Genomic DNA, 17,519 nt, shown 5'->3' with positions numbered 1-17,519 from the left:
TTTAATAAGTTTTGAATATCCTGGATAAAAAATGCACAGTGTGTGTAATATATAATTTAATAGAGCGTATTCTTCCTGCATTGAAGCAGAATCCATCAGAAGAATTGCAAATCCTAGCATAGTGCATTTATAAGGAAGAATAAATCTTGTGATCAAAAATAAAAGCAAGCCCTAGTGCTAATCTCTAGTCACTTTGCATATTTTTAGTGGCATTATTTTACTGAAATGTTTTTAGTATTGATGATTTTGGTATATAATTATAAGACCATTTCCAGTAACAAAATCATTTTGAGAAATGTATAGATCTGCTGATTGGAAATCTGTTTGACTTTGCATAAGAAGTAGACTTGATAGCTATATCACAGTATATGTAAAGATAACACACAAAGTCATGTAAACTCTGAGTTAAAGCTAGTATGACTCTTCTTACTCCACTCCTTTTTAGTCTAAGTACTGTTATGCATATTGCTTTCAGTCAGTGCACCATTACATGGTTGCGCAAGCAACGAGAAACATGCATCCAATAAATATGGGTTGAGTACACTATACATATAAATATGGTGCATCACTTCTGTTGTGATTTTACTGAAATGTACACCTATAGCATTGTAAAGAAAACAATGTATAAAGAACCACACAAGATATGTAAACATGATTGCAGTCATAATTTTAAAAATGTGTAAAACAAATCTTAGATTGTGGGCGTACTTTGAAATATGACTGAGAAAGTTGCACCTCCTTATTCAGCAGATCTGTTTTCTGTATTTCTGTTATATTTTCTTACTTTAGTGATACTTATTTTTAGTTATTTATTGGAAAAAAGGCAACATTTAAATCTGAACTTGATAGCCTAAGACTGTTGGCTTTCGTGCTTTAAATGTAATATTGTGAAATAGTGTAGATCTGTGATCTTGAAAATAGGGACATTTGTCAATAATTTGATGTAATATATATATTTATCTACCCCAGTTTTCTTTTATAAGTAGTAATTGTTGCAAACCAAGTTGGAATACAAATATCCCCTAATTGTTCACTGAGCCAATATTATTGCAAAGAGAATAACACATTAAGCTATCTTTAATATTTGCTATGGTTATACAGAGAAGTGTAATCATCTTGCTCTTAATATGACTTCCTTAGCAGCCTGACCTGTCAGAATTGCTGCTCCATGTGTTTAGAGGGATACAATCCCTGTTCCTTTAACTTGGAATTTTCGTTTTACTTCATGTGATAAACCATGCTGAAGCTCTACTCCAGTGATCTACTCACATAAGTGGAGGCTGGTTATTACCAGAGTCTGGAATAGACTTAGTACTGATCTCATCCATCACCCTTCCTAAGCCAGTGGATGATTGTTTCCTACAGTAACTAGTGTGATGTTTTGTCTAATCTATTTCTCAAGACATGGAGTTAAACAAGTGCAAGTCTTTCATTGGGAACCAACAATTTTTTGAGAGGGACTGAAAATGGAACAGGTATGTGTTTTCCTTTCAGAAGTTGGTGAAGCCAGCAACACTGGAATGGTCTTTCAAGTAAGTGGCCTCTTCCTGTACGCCTCCTTTCTATTCCACTGCAGGGCTCTCCTTCAAGTTTACATGCTCTATCACAGCATCCAACCCATGCTTTAAATTATTAAACCTGTCAGATGTGTGCAGATGTGTCCACTTCTGTTAATCATTTGCAGGAATTAAATATGATGGTTTGGTAAAATGTCACCTGGTAAATCCAATCTTGAAAATTCTACTCATCCACCTGCCTGGATTTTTTCACAGGCAAGTAAAACATAATACTTTTAAATTATAATTGTGGTAAAGACTAGATGAGTGTAGGTTTTGTCCCTGGGTAGGTAAGTTTTCATGATAGTTTTGCGAAGGTGTTAATCCTGTTCTGTTCCTTTAGCTTTACAAAGGAGGTCAGTTTTACTATTCCACTTTATAGATTGGGAAACCAAGACACAGGAAGGGATGTGACTTGCCCAAGATCACCCAACAGGCCAGTGGTTGAGCCGGGAATAGAACCAGGTCTCTCAAGTTGCAGAGGACTGTGGGTGGTTGGGACTGCTTTTAGGGTCATTATGAAGGTTTGGGCACTTGGTTAATTAAAAAAATCCACAACCATATTGTATATATTCTGCAGCTGTATACCAGAATCATTGTATCCTGGAACTGCATTAACTCATTTTCTGAGCTGCTTGTTCAGGGAAGTTTGAAAGATACAAGTCTAGGTAGGGAGTTGTGTGCTAAAGCCAGAGAGCCCTTTTGTCACAAGTTTAATATGGGCAGGTCAGCGATACTTGTTATTACGGAGGTAGGAAAGTTGTCCAAGTTCTTGTCATTATTGAGTGGTTGGTGGTTTCAAAAGGACTTCTTCAGGAGGCAGGTTAGAATTATGACTACAGGGAGAGAAGCTGGACCCTTCATTTACTCTATTAAGGTTTGGGCCAGGAGGAAGGAAGCTTGTCGGTGTGGTGACAGGGAGTGCTCTGGAAGCTCTGGGCCTTCAGCAATCGTATACTGTGAGCTAATCCTGTATTCCTTCCCTACTGTGATGTTTAGAACGGATAGACTCTTTCAGCCTATGTCAAAGGTGGTTATGTCACTTTCTCTGGTACAAGAAAAGGCAGGCGAAAGTTTAGATTGCTCAGGCTGTGATTGCCTCAAATTTGAGGGCGGTTGTTTCTTTTTAAATACAATGCTAAGGATAGTGTGGAACAGGCAGAGTGGTTTTTCCTCTGTTAGAGCCTTTCCAAGCAATTTGATTTCTTTAAAAAAACAAACATGTTGTAGTTCATTTGTGTATCTAACTTCCAACCAAGTGGTACCTTGCCCATCATTGTTATCTGAGTGCCTTGAAGCCTTACATGAACAAGAGCAGCTCTGTGGAATATCTTAGTAACACACTTGATGGCAGCTAATAATTGACATTTAAAAAAGAATAATTGATGCTTAAGCTGCCTTTCACTATAGGAAAGGATGTTAGAACATTTTCCCAGTGAACATTTATCAGTGCTAATTTTCTGACACTAGATTGTCTTCCTCATAATTTAGCAGTGCAACCTACACTCACACCAGCCTATTAACTCACACATGCACACGCACACCAGCCTATGATTTCTCTCTCACACACAGACACGTTCCCCCCCCCCCCCCGCCTCTTAACTTATTGTACACAAGTGTTGGATGGTTGGGGTAATGGTATTTGTAAGTTCATACTCTACTTTGCTGAAGGACTTAATTCCTCCTCCTCCTCCTAAAGGTCATTCACTAATAATTTCTATTTCCTACATTTTCTGTGCAACCTATCCCACTCCAAATCTGTCTGTCACAGGTGTAGCCATCGGTGGACCATCGCCCACCCAGCTCGCACGCAGGCCCTCCCAAGTACAAGCCTGTGTGAATGCAGAAGTTGAGGTCCTTGTGATTATGGATCAGAAACTCCTGGCTGGAGAGTGGGTGGTTCTTGGCCTGTCTGCAGAACGCCATGGCTGGGAGGGAGCAGAGTGGAACAGCCTTGTCAGTCCCACTGCTGCCTCCGCTCAGCACCTCAAGCTTCTTCCAGCTCTGCATGGCTTTGATGAGAGCCAGGCCCCACAAGCATGCTGATTAGCGCCCCTCCCCAGCTTAACCTGTACCTGCCTGTGAGACTGCAGGGTTCGTTCCTCTCCACTGAGCAGCTCAGCACCCAGCATCCCTGCTCTCAAATCCCTTCTCTGCACTATCTACACCACTCCCCTATAATCATGCGCCCTGGTATTCAAATATAATATGCAATAATCCACAGTAACATGCAGTATCAATGATTCGCTGTAACACCAGAGCTTTCATCATTGCCCATGCACCATAATTTGGGTCCCACCCAAATTTCCACTCCAAGCTACTGATCTATGTAGGTGTCAGCAGCCATGCACTTTCTGAAAAAGACTGATTCTTTCCCCCTGTTGTATGCACTCAGCAGAAGTTTTGTGGGTGTATTGCAAGGCGGCTTTTGGCCCTGTGTTCTGAATCCCAGCATCACCAAACCATAACTGTTCCTTTTTTCTGGCCTGACTAGCATTTTCCCAGCTGGAGTTCATTTTGTTGGCCAGTGCTTCTGTGCATCACATACACAAGAGCCAAAGTATGATACTGTAACAGATCATACAAAGAAACGGAGGACTTGTGGCACCTTAGAGACCAACAAATTTATTTGAGCATAAGCTTTCGTGAGCTACACTCACGTCATCGGATGCGTACGCTACTACCCACTGATTAGCAAAGCAGTTCGGCTGTGGTTCTGCAAGCATACACACGTCTCTGGTATCTTACAATATCTTCTATGCCAGTACAGCTCTCTTACTGGTCTGTAAACATGTGTATTCATGACCGTAGCCACAAGTTACATTTCTATCTGCTGACACAGTTCATTACACCAATATTCTATTTTAGCCAGTGCCTTCTTTCAGAACAGATAATATTCCCTAGGCTGCATAACCTTATAAACTGTTATTTGAGAGAGGTAAGCTGGCACAGGTACAGAAGTACAAGCTGTGACACTGAACACGTTAGCTTTCACAGTTGCCTCTATATGATTTTTTCTCATGGTCAGATCTGATTATTAGTGCCACCTCACAAAGGCAGAAATACAGGGACTTTGCTGTTGTTAAATCAAAAGCACCAGGCTAGTTCAAATTAAACTTCCATCACATGTGGTTCATTCTCTCTCTCATCCTCTCTCCAGGGCAAGAATTGTGTGTGTAGTGGAGTGTTTTCTTTTGAGGTTGTTTTTAAAATATGCACATTGCTGTGCGTGTTAGAGAAGACTGGTCAAAGGGCTTTGCATGTGGTGCAGAAGGTGAACCTTGTGACGGTCCTTATTAATATGCCTGTAAGTAAGAATATTTTTCACATTTTCCTCCACTTATAGTGCTCCCAGTCTCTGTTTAGTTAAATGATGATCACTCAAGTTGGTAGCCATTTTAAATATGGCTCACTTCCTTCTTGTTGACTAACCTGTCTGCTACTATCTTTCGCACCTCAAGAATCTGCTTTCTGCTGTCTGATCTGCTACACTTCTTGGCCCCCAGAATTTGTTCTCGGCCTGCTTGCTTGCTCTCGTTGTAGATCATCTTTTTATCGCTTCATCGACTCTGCCCATTAATCTGCCTCCACATTCCAATCCTCTGAGCAGTTTCAAATGGCTGGCATAGTATGATTTTATGGAGAAAGGAGATATTTCTATTTTAAAGTCTAAGAGGAACAATATTCAGTCCTGCTAGGACTGTTATCTCATAACCTTGAAATGGGAGTTCTGTATTATTGGAAAGGGGAGATTCCTGGCTTTCCATAGGGACCCTGAAACCACTCAAGATATCAAACTTCAAGTTCATATTGTTCTTATGTATAACAAAGATATTTTAGGACATTTTTAGAAATGTTTTAATGTATTAATTATATTTCCCCCCACACAGCTGAACTAAGGAGCTTCGCTTTACAGGTTGGAGAGAGAGAGAATTTATTTATACCACACCACACCATATGTAATTTTAGAGCGTGTTCTGTAGTATATTGCTTACCACTTCTCATTTTCACTGTTCTCTCAAAAATATTTAAATACATTTGGGAATGATTTATTGAGTAGACTTACAAAAATAACTGTGGCATATCAGTCTGGACCCTTTTACTAAAGGGCTAAACATTTTTAAAGGTAAATGAAATTTAACACTCATCAGGAACACATATGGTTGCACTTAAATGCTAGGGTGGGATTTTCAAAAATACCCAGTGTTAACCCAACTGCTCCCAGTGAAGATGATGGTAAAACTCCCATTGACTTAAGTAGGAGCATATTTAGGTCATTTTTTAACGCTTTTGAAAACCTATCCTTAACTTCTTGCTCAAAGTACAATTGTGCACACAAACCTTCCTCCCCATCCACACTGAATCCCAACGCAAATCACTAAAATCAGCTGTCTTGATTTTTCTAGTTTACATCAATTTTACATCACAAAATTAAATGGTGTTTTGCACTGGTGTAAGTGAAACCTGGAGGGAGGGATAGCTCAGTGGTTTGAGCATTGGCTAAACCCAGGGTTGTGAGTTCAATCCTTGAGGGGGCCATTTAGGGATCTGGGGCAAAAAATAAAAATAAAAAAAAATTGGGGATTGGTCCTGCTTTGAGCAGGGGGTTGGACTAGATGATCTCCTGAGGTCTCTTCCAACTCTGATATTCTATGATTAGAGAATCTGTTTTCTTCTAGTTGTAATGAACACATAGGTCTTTGAAGGGAGGATGGTGGAAGGGTGGGCAGGTGAAAGGAGAGATCTTTAGAGATTTACATCCTCAGGACGTGGGTTTTTAAAAGTCGATGATGTTTTTCATACATATTTATTGTTCTAGACAGCAGGTCTGAGTTAGACCTCCCTATCCTTCAGGGAGCAGCTTTCTACCCACCACATTTGAGTTTGTGCTCCACCTAATTGCACCATTCTGACCCCAGTTCACTTCCTGTCTCTGAGAGAACAATTTTAGGATGTTTACATGGGGAAGTTATTTTCAAAATAAGGTAGGGTGCAACTTTAAAATGCTTTAGCTATTCCAGAATATTTCCCCAACTGAAGTAGCCAACACTTTATTCAGTGACAGAATCATCCCTTCCTCCTTCAAACACTCAATAGTCTGACCAACACTAAAGAAACCCACCCTAGATACATTGGTTCTAGCCAATTACTGCCCAGTGTGAAACCTCCCATTCCTGAGCAAGCTCATAGAGAAGGTAAGCAAAGGCCAACTACAAGATCACCTAATTTAAGATAATATTCTAGACCCAGCACAATCTAGGTTCAGGCCAGGACATGGAGCTGAAACTGCTTTTGTGTCATTGCTGGATGAACTCCTCCAGTTAATGGATAAAGGGCAGACATCCATTCAAATCCTCCTGGACCTCTCTGCAGCATTTGGCATTATTTACCATGAGATAATGCTGCCTCACCTGAAAGAGTGGCAGGAGTCTAGGGTAAAGTGTCCTGAAGGAACACACTCAACAAACAATAAGGGAAAACTGCCCCTCCCCCACTTACCCCCGGATTTGTGGAGTCCCACAAGGATCAATTCTCCAGTCCTCTTCAACATTTACATGCAACCACTAGGTGAACTGGTCAGACAACATGGACTGAAGGATCAATAATATGCAGATAACACACAGCTCTACCTATTCTTCACCATGTACGACCATACCATTAACAAGATTGCCCAGGGCCTGGATGAGATCAGCTCATGGATAATGAGCCACTGGTTGAAGCAAAACCCGAGCAAGACAGAAGTAATGCTGGTGGGCAGATTAAAGAGCAAGGAAGAAGAAAAGAGTGGCTAGTCCTACAACAATGTGGGAAGAGACAATGGAGACAGCCAGGAGGATAGAGGATTATTTGCAGAAGACTACAAGTGAGAAGAGAAGACAAGAAGATTGCAGCCAGAAAGAACAGAAGGAAGGAAGACTGAATAATTGCACCAGCACCAGGAAGAGACAGGTCTACATGATTGGGGACTCCCTACTAAGAACAGCAGACAGGTCTGTCACCAGAGCTGATCTGCAGAACAGAAGGGTGTGCTGTCTGCTGAGAGCTAAGATACAGGATGTGGACCTGAGACTGAAAAGGATCTACTGGGAGCAGGAAAGAGTCCATTGATTTTCCTTCAAATGGGAATAAATGATACTGATAGGTTCTTGCTATCAAGCCAGACTACGCCAGGCTGGAGAAGCCACTTGAAGTAAGGAGGCTCAGATGATCTTCAGTGGGATTCTATCTGTCCCTAGAGGAGGAAAGGGAAGGCAAGACAAGAGTATGATGATCAATAGATGGTCCAGGAGGTGGTACTAAAAGGAGGGCTTTGGAATGGTTAACCACTGGGAGGCATTCATGGACAGAGTATTGTTTTCTCGGAATGGACTCCACCTGAGTAGGGAGGAAAATAGACTTTTGGGTTGGTAGTTGGCACAGCTAATTAAAAGAGCTTTAAGCTAGCAGTGTGGGGGAGACAGTTGGACAGTAATCTCCTCACCTGATTCTAATTTTGAGCAGGAGGAAAATCAAGCAAAAGAGATAGCAATGGGAAAAGGAACAACAGAGAATAGGAGAATGGACAACAAGAGGAAAGATAATACCAATATCACTGACTGTAATAGTCAGGTAGGCAATACTAGCAGTAAAATGACTTTACCTAATTAGGAGGTATTGCAAATAGGAAGGAGGATTAGAGTATCATACAAGAAGATTTGGATGACCTAGAAAATGGGGGTAATAGAAATGGAATGAAATTTAATAGTGCAAGGTCATACACTTAGGGGCTAACAACAAGAATTTTTGCTATAAACTGGGGATGTATAAGGTGGAAGTGACAGAGGAGAAGAAAGACCTGGGTTTATTGGTTGATCACAGGATGAGTATGAATAGCCAATGTGATGCAGGCCATAAAAAGGCTAATGGAATCCTAGGATGCATCAAGAACAGGAGTACTTGTGGAGTCCTTGTGGCACCTTAGAGACTAACAAATTTATTTGAGCATAAGCTTTCGTGAGCTACAGCTCACTTCATCGGATGCATGCAATTGAAAATACAGTAGGGGGATTTTATATACACAGAGAACATGAAACAATGGGTGTTACCATACACACTGTAACGAGAGTGATCCGGTAAGGTGAGCTATTACCAGCAGGAGAGGGAAAAAAAACCTTTTGTAGTGATGATCAAGTTGGGCCATTTCCAGCAGTTGACAAGAAGGTGTGAGAAACGGGGGGGGGGGGGGGGGGGGGGATGGGGATAGTTTTACTTTGTGTAATTACATGCTCTTGTCAACTGCTGGAAATGGCCCACCTTGATTATCACTACAAAAGGTTTTTTTCCTCTCCTGCTGGTAATAGCTCACCTTACCTGATCACTCTCGTTACAGTGTGTATGATAACATCCATTGTTTCATGTTCTCTGTGTATATAAAACCCCCCTACTGTATTTTCCACTGCATACATCCGATGAAGTGAGCTGTAGCTCACGAAAGCTTATGTTCAAATAAATGTGTTAGTCTTTAAGGTGCCACAAGGACTCCTGTTCTTTCTGGAGATACAGACTAACACGGCTGCTACTCTGAAACCTGTTAGAATGCATCAGGTGATGCATTTCCAGTAGAGATAGGGAAGTGTTATTACGATTATACAAGCACTGGTGAGACCTCATCTGCACTACTGTGTGCAATTCTAGTCTCCCATGTTTAAGAAAGATTAATGCAAGCTGGAATAGGTGCAGCGAAAGAACTACTAGGATGGTTAGAGAAATAGAGAACCTATCTTATGAGAGGAGACTTAAGGAGCTTGGCTTATTTAGCTTAACAAAAGGAAGGATGTGGACAGAGATGATTGCTCTCTATAAATACATCAGAAGGATAAACACCACAGAGGGAAAGGAGTTATTTAAGTTAAGGGCCAATGTTTGCACAAGTACAAATGGGTATAAACTGGTCATCAATAAGTTTAGGCTTGAAATTACATGAAGTGTTCTAATCATCAAAGGAGTGAAGTTCTGGAATAGCCTTCTAAGGTGAGTAGTGGGGGCAAAAAACCTAATTTGTTTCAAGACTGAGCTTGGTAAGTTTATGATTGAGATGTGATGATGAAATTGCCTACAATGGCATATGGCTGATCTGCAACTGCTATTAGGAAACATCTACAACACCTGGAGGTGGAACACTGGACGGAGAGGGCCCTGAGTTGACTGCAGAAAATTCTTTCCCAGGTGTCTGGCTGGCGGATCTTGCCCACCTGCTCAGGGTCTAACTGATTGCAATATTTTGGGTTTGGAAGGAATTTTCCCCCTGGTCAAATTGACAGAGACCCCTTAGGTTTTTTCCCTCTTCCTCTGCAGTGTGGGGCATAGGTCACATGCTGGTTTGAACTAGAGTAAATGGTGGATTCTCTGTAACTTGAAGACTTTAAATTAAGATTTGGGGACATCAGTAAGTCAGCCTGAGGATAGGGGTCTATTACAGGGATGACTGAGGTTCTGTGGCCTGCAACATGCAGGAGGTCAGATTAGACCATCGCAAGAGTCCCTTATGTTCGTAATGTCTCTGAGTCTGTGTTTGCAGTGACGGTTCAGTCTCCTTTGATTAAACATACCCACCTACAATTGGATTCCTCACTGATGTTAAGCTCTCACATAGCAGCATCCATGAGTAATACTTTAACATCTGTGGTTGGCTAGAAGACTGTCCCATCCTGGCAGATGAAGATCTGGCCTCAGTTATTCATACCTTCGTTACTTGCAATGCAATATACGTGGGGACAAAAACTTCAGCGCTTAGGAAACTCCACCTAATCCAGAACTCTGCAGAGTGCCCCCTCCGCAGCACACGCTTTTGCCAATGCATCAGATTTGTCCTCTGCTCTCTGCACTAGCTTCTCATAGAATTTCAACTCCAGTTCAAAGTCTCAGTCCCAGTCTTCAAGGAGCTTGGGGGCAGGATTTCTTAAAGTTTGAATAAAGGTGTGAGATGAAGATCCTGGGCAACAACTAAGTGCCTTTGGCCCAATGTAACTCTCTACAAAAAGGTTAAAGCTCGTCTCTGGGGGAGACAGAACTTTATCTGGTGTTGATCTGAGACTGTGGCATGAAGCCTTAGGAACTGAGGACCATATCAAACTTCATCTTCTGCTCCAAGTGCAAGGCAAATTTATTTGACCTTGCCTTCTCCAGCATAAATACATAACAAATTCTAAACCCCTACCAAAATACGGCATTCCACAGCGTACACTTGTCCCCCGAGGGAGAGGATGAGAGAACAGACTACAGAAGTGTAGTCACATTGCTTAATGCACCATGGGAAGGTGCTCAGATACTGATGATGGGCAGGACCTCAGAACCTGAATAGGACAGAAGGGAATTCCAGAATAAGAGTGCCTTAATCTGATAAAGTGAGCTGTAGCTCACGAAAGCTTATGCTCAAATAAATGTGTTAGTCTCTAAGGTGCCACAAGTACTCCTTTTCTTTTTTTTAATCTGCTTTGCAAATTTCCAGCATAGACAACCCCTTAGTGTGCCACAGCGGGAGCTATTTAGGAAGAGCTATTATGAAATGCCCTTGCCTTATGCACATACCCAAGTTCAGCCTGATGGAGCACAGTGGGCATTTATGCCCACTGTGCTCCATCAGGCTGAATTTGGGTGTGTGAGAATTTCTTTTCACAAAGTCCTAGGTCTTTCAAATAAATCAAAAGCCTCCATTATGAATAAGAAATAAGGAAATGATGATCGGTTTCATGTTTTCCGTGAAACACAGGATGCTGCTGCCTAGCATCCTTATTTGACTGTTTATGTGCCTCATTGTCCTCCGCCCTTAAGGGGAAAAAATAATGTTCCCTGAGTGTCAATAAAGAATAAACGAACAGGCTTGCCAAGCAGGATGTTGTGCCTATTATCTCAGATAATGGGACTCATTCTCTGTTTGCATATATAACCTGTCGCATTCCCTCCCTTCTGACTGCATGTATTTGTAACAGACAAAATTATACAAGGCTCCTGTTACGTGTGCTGCTCCCTTTGGATGCAACCAACAAGTGTGGTCTCTTACTAGGACTAATAGAAAATATATTGCAGGACACAATGCTGCACAAACAGGGTTAGGGAGGGGCCAAATACCAAACAGGCCTCATCCACCTCCAGTCTCCACACACTATGGGTGAAATTGCGGCCCTCCTGAGGTTAGTGGGAGTTTTCCCATTCACTGCAATGGGGCTAGGATTTGCCCCCTAGGGATCTAATTCTGCTCTCAGCTCTGAATCAAACACCCTTGTAATGGAGTTACTCTGGATTTACTGGTGTGAGCGAGAGCTGGAGTATTTCCAGTCTGGGAATGCCAATATCAGCACTAAGAAAGACAAAGCCCTAGCCCTTGTTCCCCTGAGTCAGGGCAGAGAGCCTGCGGACCTCAGGAAGTGGTGGCAGGTTCAGGGCCGTATTTGGTAGCTAGAGGTGGGTTAGCTGGATGTGTGTAAGTCTAAATCAATAATAAGGGCCATCCAGCTGTTGGGGTTGCCCCCCATCCTGCTTTCTGGAGGCAAGTGACCTCTTTGGGGAAGCCCTGTTGTCTGTGTCCCCTTTAGGCTGCCTAGCACAGCACGGGAGCAACAACCAGCCCCATGCTGGGGAAGGGGGTGCTGGCCTTTAGCTGTGGTCGGGGGCACGGAGGGTGACTGCGGCTGGACGGCGAGAGGAGGCTCTAGGGTTGCGCTCTCCGGCTCCCGTGCAAAGGAGCAGGGAGCGTCCCTGCCTGGGGAGAGGCCACCCCCACGTCCCGCCGCCGCAGCCCCAGCAGGGCCAGGCCCAGGCCCACGTGGCACTGAGTGCCCGGCCCAGGAGAGCGCGGGCAGGGCAGTGCTGGCTGGAGGCTCGCCTCCCCGGTCCCGGATCGCCGCAGAACGCACCGCCCGGCCCGGCCGGGGCAGAGGGGAGGCGCAGCCCCACCCCAGGGTAAGGCGAGCCTGGGGGAGGCCCCCAGCCAGAGTCAGGGGGAGTGGGGAGTGAACCCTGCCCCAGCCAGGGGGCCCAGGTGAGCAGAGCCAGCCGCTGCTGCGTGGGGGTATGTGAACCCAGGGCCGGCTAACGGGCTGGGGGCGGGACGGGGCGGTGTGGGCTGGACCCCAGGCGCGGAGCGAGCACCGGGGGCTGCCGTGCAGGGGGTTGCTGCTTCCAGGGCAAACAACTTCTGGTTTCTTTTCACTCACCCTGTAAACGGGCTGCTCGGAAACTGCCCCTGACTGAGCAGAGAACCAGGGGCCCGGCTGCTGCTACCTGCCCCCCTCCGAGGGCAAAGCAGGCAGGGGGGGGGGAAGAATGACAGGCAGGAGAGGAAAGGGAGACTCAGGTGCAGGATCTTCACAAGCAGATCAAGGCGGGGGCAGGGCGCTGCAGGTGCCTCCCGGATCCAGGAAACTGCGGCTCCCAGCTTGAAGGTGGGCAGGGCTCGCCCTCCTTCCTGCTCCTTTCCAGGACTCGTCAGCTCGGAAGTTCCACCTCAACCTGCCCGGCGCACGCACCTGCCCAGCACGGCTCGGGGATGAAATGACCGGCGAGCCCAGCTTCGGAGAACGTGCACTTCAGGGCCCCCGAGCAGGCTTGTGAGCGGTGCAAGGTGATGTTTGTGGCTGGTTAAGCGACTTTCTTCAAAGACAGGTTTCAGAGTCTGTATTCGCGAAGAGATAAGGAGGACTTGTGGCACCTTAGAGACTAACCAATTTATTTGAGCATGAGCTTTCACTTCCACTGAATGCATCCGATGAAGTGAGCTGAAGCTCAGGAAAGCTCATGCTCAGATAAATTGGTTAGTCTCTAAGGTGCCACAAGTCCTCCTTTTCTTTCTTCAAAGAGGCTACCGAGATCTAGTCTGTATGCTGGTAAATCGTGGAAGGAAGAGCTGTCCCGTCTGTGAGCTTCCTTGGACATCTTTTTTTTGTGATTCAAAAACAATAAAAAGAACAGTTAGGGATAAGAGGTGGGTGGCTGTATTTTCTGTAGGTTGTCAAAGAGGTGAGAGCTCTCTCATCAAGAATGTTTTCGTTCACTTCAGTGTTTTATTTATACCGTAATATTCATGATAGTAGTGCCTAAGGGCAGATGAGACCTGTTGTGCTGGCCTCTGTATAAACAGAGTGAGAGACAGGCTCTTATAGTCTAAATCAGTGGTTCTGAAACCTTTGTACTGGTGACCCCTTTCACATAACAAGCCTCTGAGTGCAACCCCCCCATTATACATTAAAAACACTATTTTATATATTTAACACCATTATAAATGCTGGGGGCAAAGCAGGGTTTGGGGTGGAGGCTGGCAGCTCACGACCCCCCCATGTAATAACCTCGCAACCCCCTGAGTGGTCCTGATCCCCAGTTTGAGAACCCCTGGTATAATAGGACAGACAGGGTGTCAGAGAAAGAGAGAGGACATACAGCCAGAGTGAACAATGCAATGGTGGCAAATGTCATTTACTTCTGTGATTTATTTTATTATATAAATCCTTCCAGTGGGATTTGTTCTTGTTTTGTCATTATAGGTGGTCATTTACAGCATAAGTGTAACAGTGTTTAGTTACCTAAGGTGGTGGGGACCTTATAAACAACTTTAAATAGAAGTAAGACAGGTCAGGCTGTAAAATTGATATACTACAAGAGTGAGTAAAGGTTTGTCCTTAATATGTAATACTCTGTTACTATTGTTTTCAAAATATAGAAGAGTGACAAAATTAGCTTGGATATTACATTACCTGGAGAGCATTGTTGTATTTGTATATATTCACACGTTCCTGAGTGTGCTATTTAAGTTTATTGTGCTGACTGCCATTTGATTTATCTTTAATTCATTTTTCCTTGGTGTCCCCAAAATTAAGTGTTTTTAAAAACTTGACCATGATGAGGGTTTAGGGGATTTATTGAAAACAAAGTACTCTAGGCTGTTGGGTCCTGTCACAAAACAAGCCTTGAAAGTAACTCCTGTAACAGGAAGGGAGCCCCTTCAGAGGTCATTGGACCACACACAATTGCGGTTGGAAATATATTAACCTCTTTTCTTTAAAATCAGCCATCTGTTGAGTAGCTTAGAGTAGTGATTTTGGCTGAGAAGCTTCTTTAATGTGACTATTAATGAAATAGTCTTAGTTTGAAAAGGTAAAAAGAAAAGGAGGACTTGTGGCACCTTAGAGACTCAAATAAATGTGTTAGTCTCTAAGGTGCCACAGTCCTCCTTTTCTTTTTGCGGATACCGACTAACACGGCTGCTACTCTGAAACCTTTGAAAAGGTACAAAGGCAGTTTGAGTTGCAGAATGCACACTAAAGCCTGTAATTTTCATCTTCCAGAATAAGCCTTTATAATTAAATATGAAAGTATCTCCACTTCCAAATTACTTATCACCATAAAAGCAAACAAAAAATCAATCCTACATAATTATTTTTCCTTAAAATTGCAATGGACATATTTCCCCAAAAGCTCTTGTTTTGCTCTTAGCCATGAAAGCCATGGGGAAACAGATACGTGGTCATTGGTTACATTTCACTGATTTATTTAGTGCTGGGGAAGTGACTATCAATCAAGATTTGAATTAGGCCCTAATTTTATATTTGGGGAAAGGAATTATTATTCTAGCTGACTAATTTTTGAATGGTGTATGTAGCCTAACATGCTTCAGCCATGGTGTGGCAAATGCTAGATAGAACCAGGGGTCACCCAATGAAATTAATAGGCAGCAGGTTTAAAAGAAACAAAAAGAAGTATTTCTTCACACAGTATGCAGTCAACCTGTGGAACTCATTGCCAGAGGATGTTGTGAAGGTCAAAACTATAACTAGATTAAAAAAAGAATTAGATCTATTGTCCAAGAATTTATCAATCAGTGGCTATTAGTTAAAATGGTCAGGGATGCAGCCCCATGCTCTGGGTGTCTCAAAGCCTCTGGCTGCCAGATACTGAGACTAAATGACAGGAGATGGGTCACTTGATGATTGTCCTATTCATTCTCTTTGAAGCATCTGGCATTGGCCACTGCTGGAAGACAGGATACTGGGGTAGATAGACCATTGGTCTGAACCAGTATTGCCATTCTTATGTTCTAACCTAGGTGGATATTTTGTGGTGGTATTATTGAGCTAGGCACCTATATACACACACATAACAAGAAGAAGGTCCCTGCCCCAAAGACTACAATCTCAGACCCTGATCTCGCAAAGAAGTGTGTTTATTTATCTTACATACTGTAAGAAATTCTGTCGACTTCAGTGGGATGACTCACATTGTACAAAGTTAAGCGTGTGTAAGTCTTTGCAAAATCAGAGCAAAATATTTATTTTCCTTTCATTTATGTATCTTGCACAGTGTCCTACATAAAACAGTATCCCAAATTGCTTTGCAATGCTAAATAAATGCAAATATTTGTGATTTATGTATGTGTACAAATCATTGTAGAATTAAGTTATAGGAAAGGGAGAAAAATTAGAGAGGCTGTTGAATACAGCAGTAGTTGCAGAGGAGAAAGCACTCAGACCAACAGGGGTGAGACTGTGTGCAGGGAGCGAGAGAAGTTAGTAATAGACAAGCAGAGGGATTGGGGAGTAGAAAAGAGAGCAGGGATTTGCAGAGACCAGAGTGACTAGAAGAAGGAAGCAAGTCTGTTGGAGGATTTAAAAAGTAGGAGGGCAAAATATCCTGGCAAGGTTGCACCCCAGTCCTGAAACCTATAGCACAGTTCACCTGCAAGTGATAAATTTCATGACTGGGGCCTTACTATGTAAAAGATCTTTACATTTGCCTGTGGAAGATATGGTAAATGAATGATTACTTCTTGATATTCCAAACTTGCTGAAAATGTACTCTTGCAAATGTACTTTTGCTGCTAGGAACGCTTTATCTATGTGTGTCCAACAAGCGCATGGGTCTTAGAAATGAACACTGTAAAATGAACAAGGACAGCGATGCTCAATTTTTACTTCCAGGTGTATCTTCCATAAATTAAATGAATTTTGGTGATCACAGTGGAACCTTTACTAAATAAAATCTCTTCCCATTAAAGAGCAGTCTGATGCCTTGTGGAACGCTTTGAAAAATATTTTATCTAAAAGCCTGCATGTCCTGTATTCTCCTCCCTCTAGTTTCATCATTGGGGCTATTTGCATAAAAACACAATCTTTGTAACTTAAGGGTTCATCTGCTCCTGCTGCTGCTTCCCTGCTTGAAGCCCCAACCGCCCTAAAACAGCAGCCGATTGTGATATTGTCAAGGATCTTTTTTTCTTTCTTTTTTGCTTCAAAGCAGGGAATGAGCAGCAGGGAATCAATGAACTCTTAACTGCTTCACTGCTGCTTAAGAGGACAAATGCACAGGGTAAAGAAACACCTCCTGTGCTGTCCAATGTACCAGGCACAGCAGAAATGCTACAAAGGAGGATCATCAGTGCAACTACTGGGGAACACAGACGTCGTTTCTATACTAGTGTGCTCGCAATGTTATGTTTTAAGGCAAAGGCAGAATTAGAAAGGAAGGCTGGTTAAGGAAGGATGGTCTTGTGGGTAAGGCCCTTGTGGGGCCGGGACATGAGCGATCTGGATTTAAGTCCCAGCTCGCCTCCCGATGTTGTATGTGACCTTGGGCAATTCCCTTAATTTCTCTGTCCCACTGTTCCTGCAAGCTGAGGACAATAATCGTCCTTTCTCTGTTTAGACTGTATGTTCCTGGGGACAGAAACTGTCTCTCCCTATGTGTTTGTACAGCGCCTAGCGCAGTGGATTGCCGATCTCAGTTGGGGTCTCTAGGCACTACTCAAATACAAATAAGTAAACATGGATTTTATAATGATGATTGATTCTTTGTGTGTGTATTTGTTAAGTCCCATTACCATGAAGTGTAATTAATAGTGATGTTAGAAACCCAAAGGAACAAAAAAGTTCCCATTGTCAAATTTAATAACTATCAGAATATACGCTAAACATCATCGTTCAATCCTTATGCTGTTGT

The 17,519-nt window shown here is 43.0% G+C and overlaps 1 protein-coding gene and 1 long non-coding RNA gene across 10 annotated transcripts in view; one reads left to right on the top strand and one right to left on the bottom strand.

Annotated features, from left to right (window-relative positions):
• Nucleotides 1-12,893, bottom strand: part of LOC140895465 (uncharacterized) — a 28,634-nt gene extending 15,741 nt beyond the window's left edge. The window contains exon 1 of the long non-coding RNA XR_012154201.2: nucleotides 12,749-12,893. This is a non-coding gene — a long non-coding RNA (uncharacterized LOC140895465). The remainder of the gene's footprint in view (nucleotides 1-12,748) is intronic.
• The window catches only part of SLC12A8 (solute carrier family 12 member 8), a 95,596-nt gene continuing 90,369 nt past the window's right edge, over nucleotides 12,293-17,519 (top strand). For 4 of the 9 annotated variants that reach the window (XM_073305182.2, XM_073305177.2, XM_073305181.2 and 1 more), the window contains exon 1: nucleotides 12,641-13,155. The gene's annotated coding sequence lies outside the window, so the exon portion shown is untranslated. Of the gene's footprint in view, nucleotides 12,574-12,640; nucleotides 13,156-17,519 lie in introns of those variants that run through there. The other 5 variants (XM_073305176.1, XM_073305174.1, XM_073305180.1 and 2 more) reach the window with 5 other exon arrangements.

This window comes from Lepidochelys kempii, chromosome 11 (assembly GCF_965140285.1).
Source record: "Lepidochelys kempii isolate rLepKem1 chromosome 11, rLepKem1.hap1, whole genome shotgun sequence".
Classification (NCBI taxonomy): domain Eukaryota; kingdom Metazoa; phylum Chordata; order Testudines; family Cheloniidae; genus Lepidochelys; species Lepidochelys kempii.
This window is presented reverse-complemented; position numbering and strand designations above follow the sequence as displayed.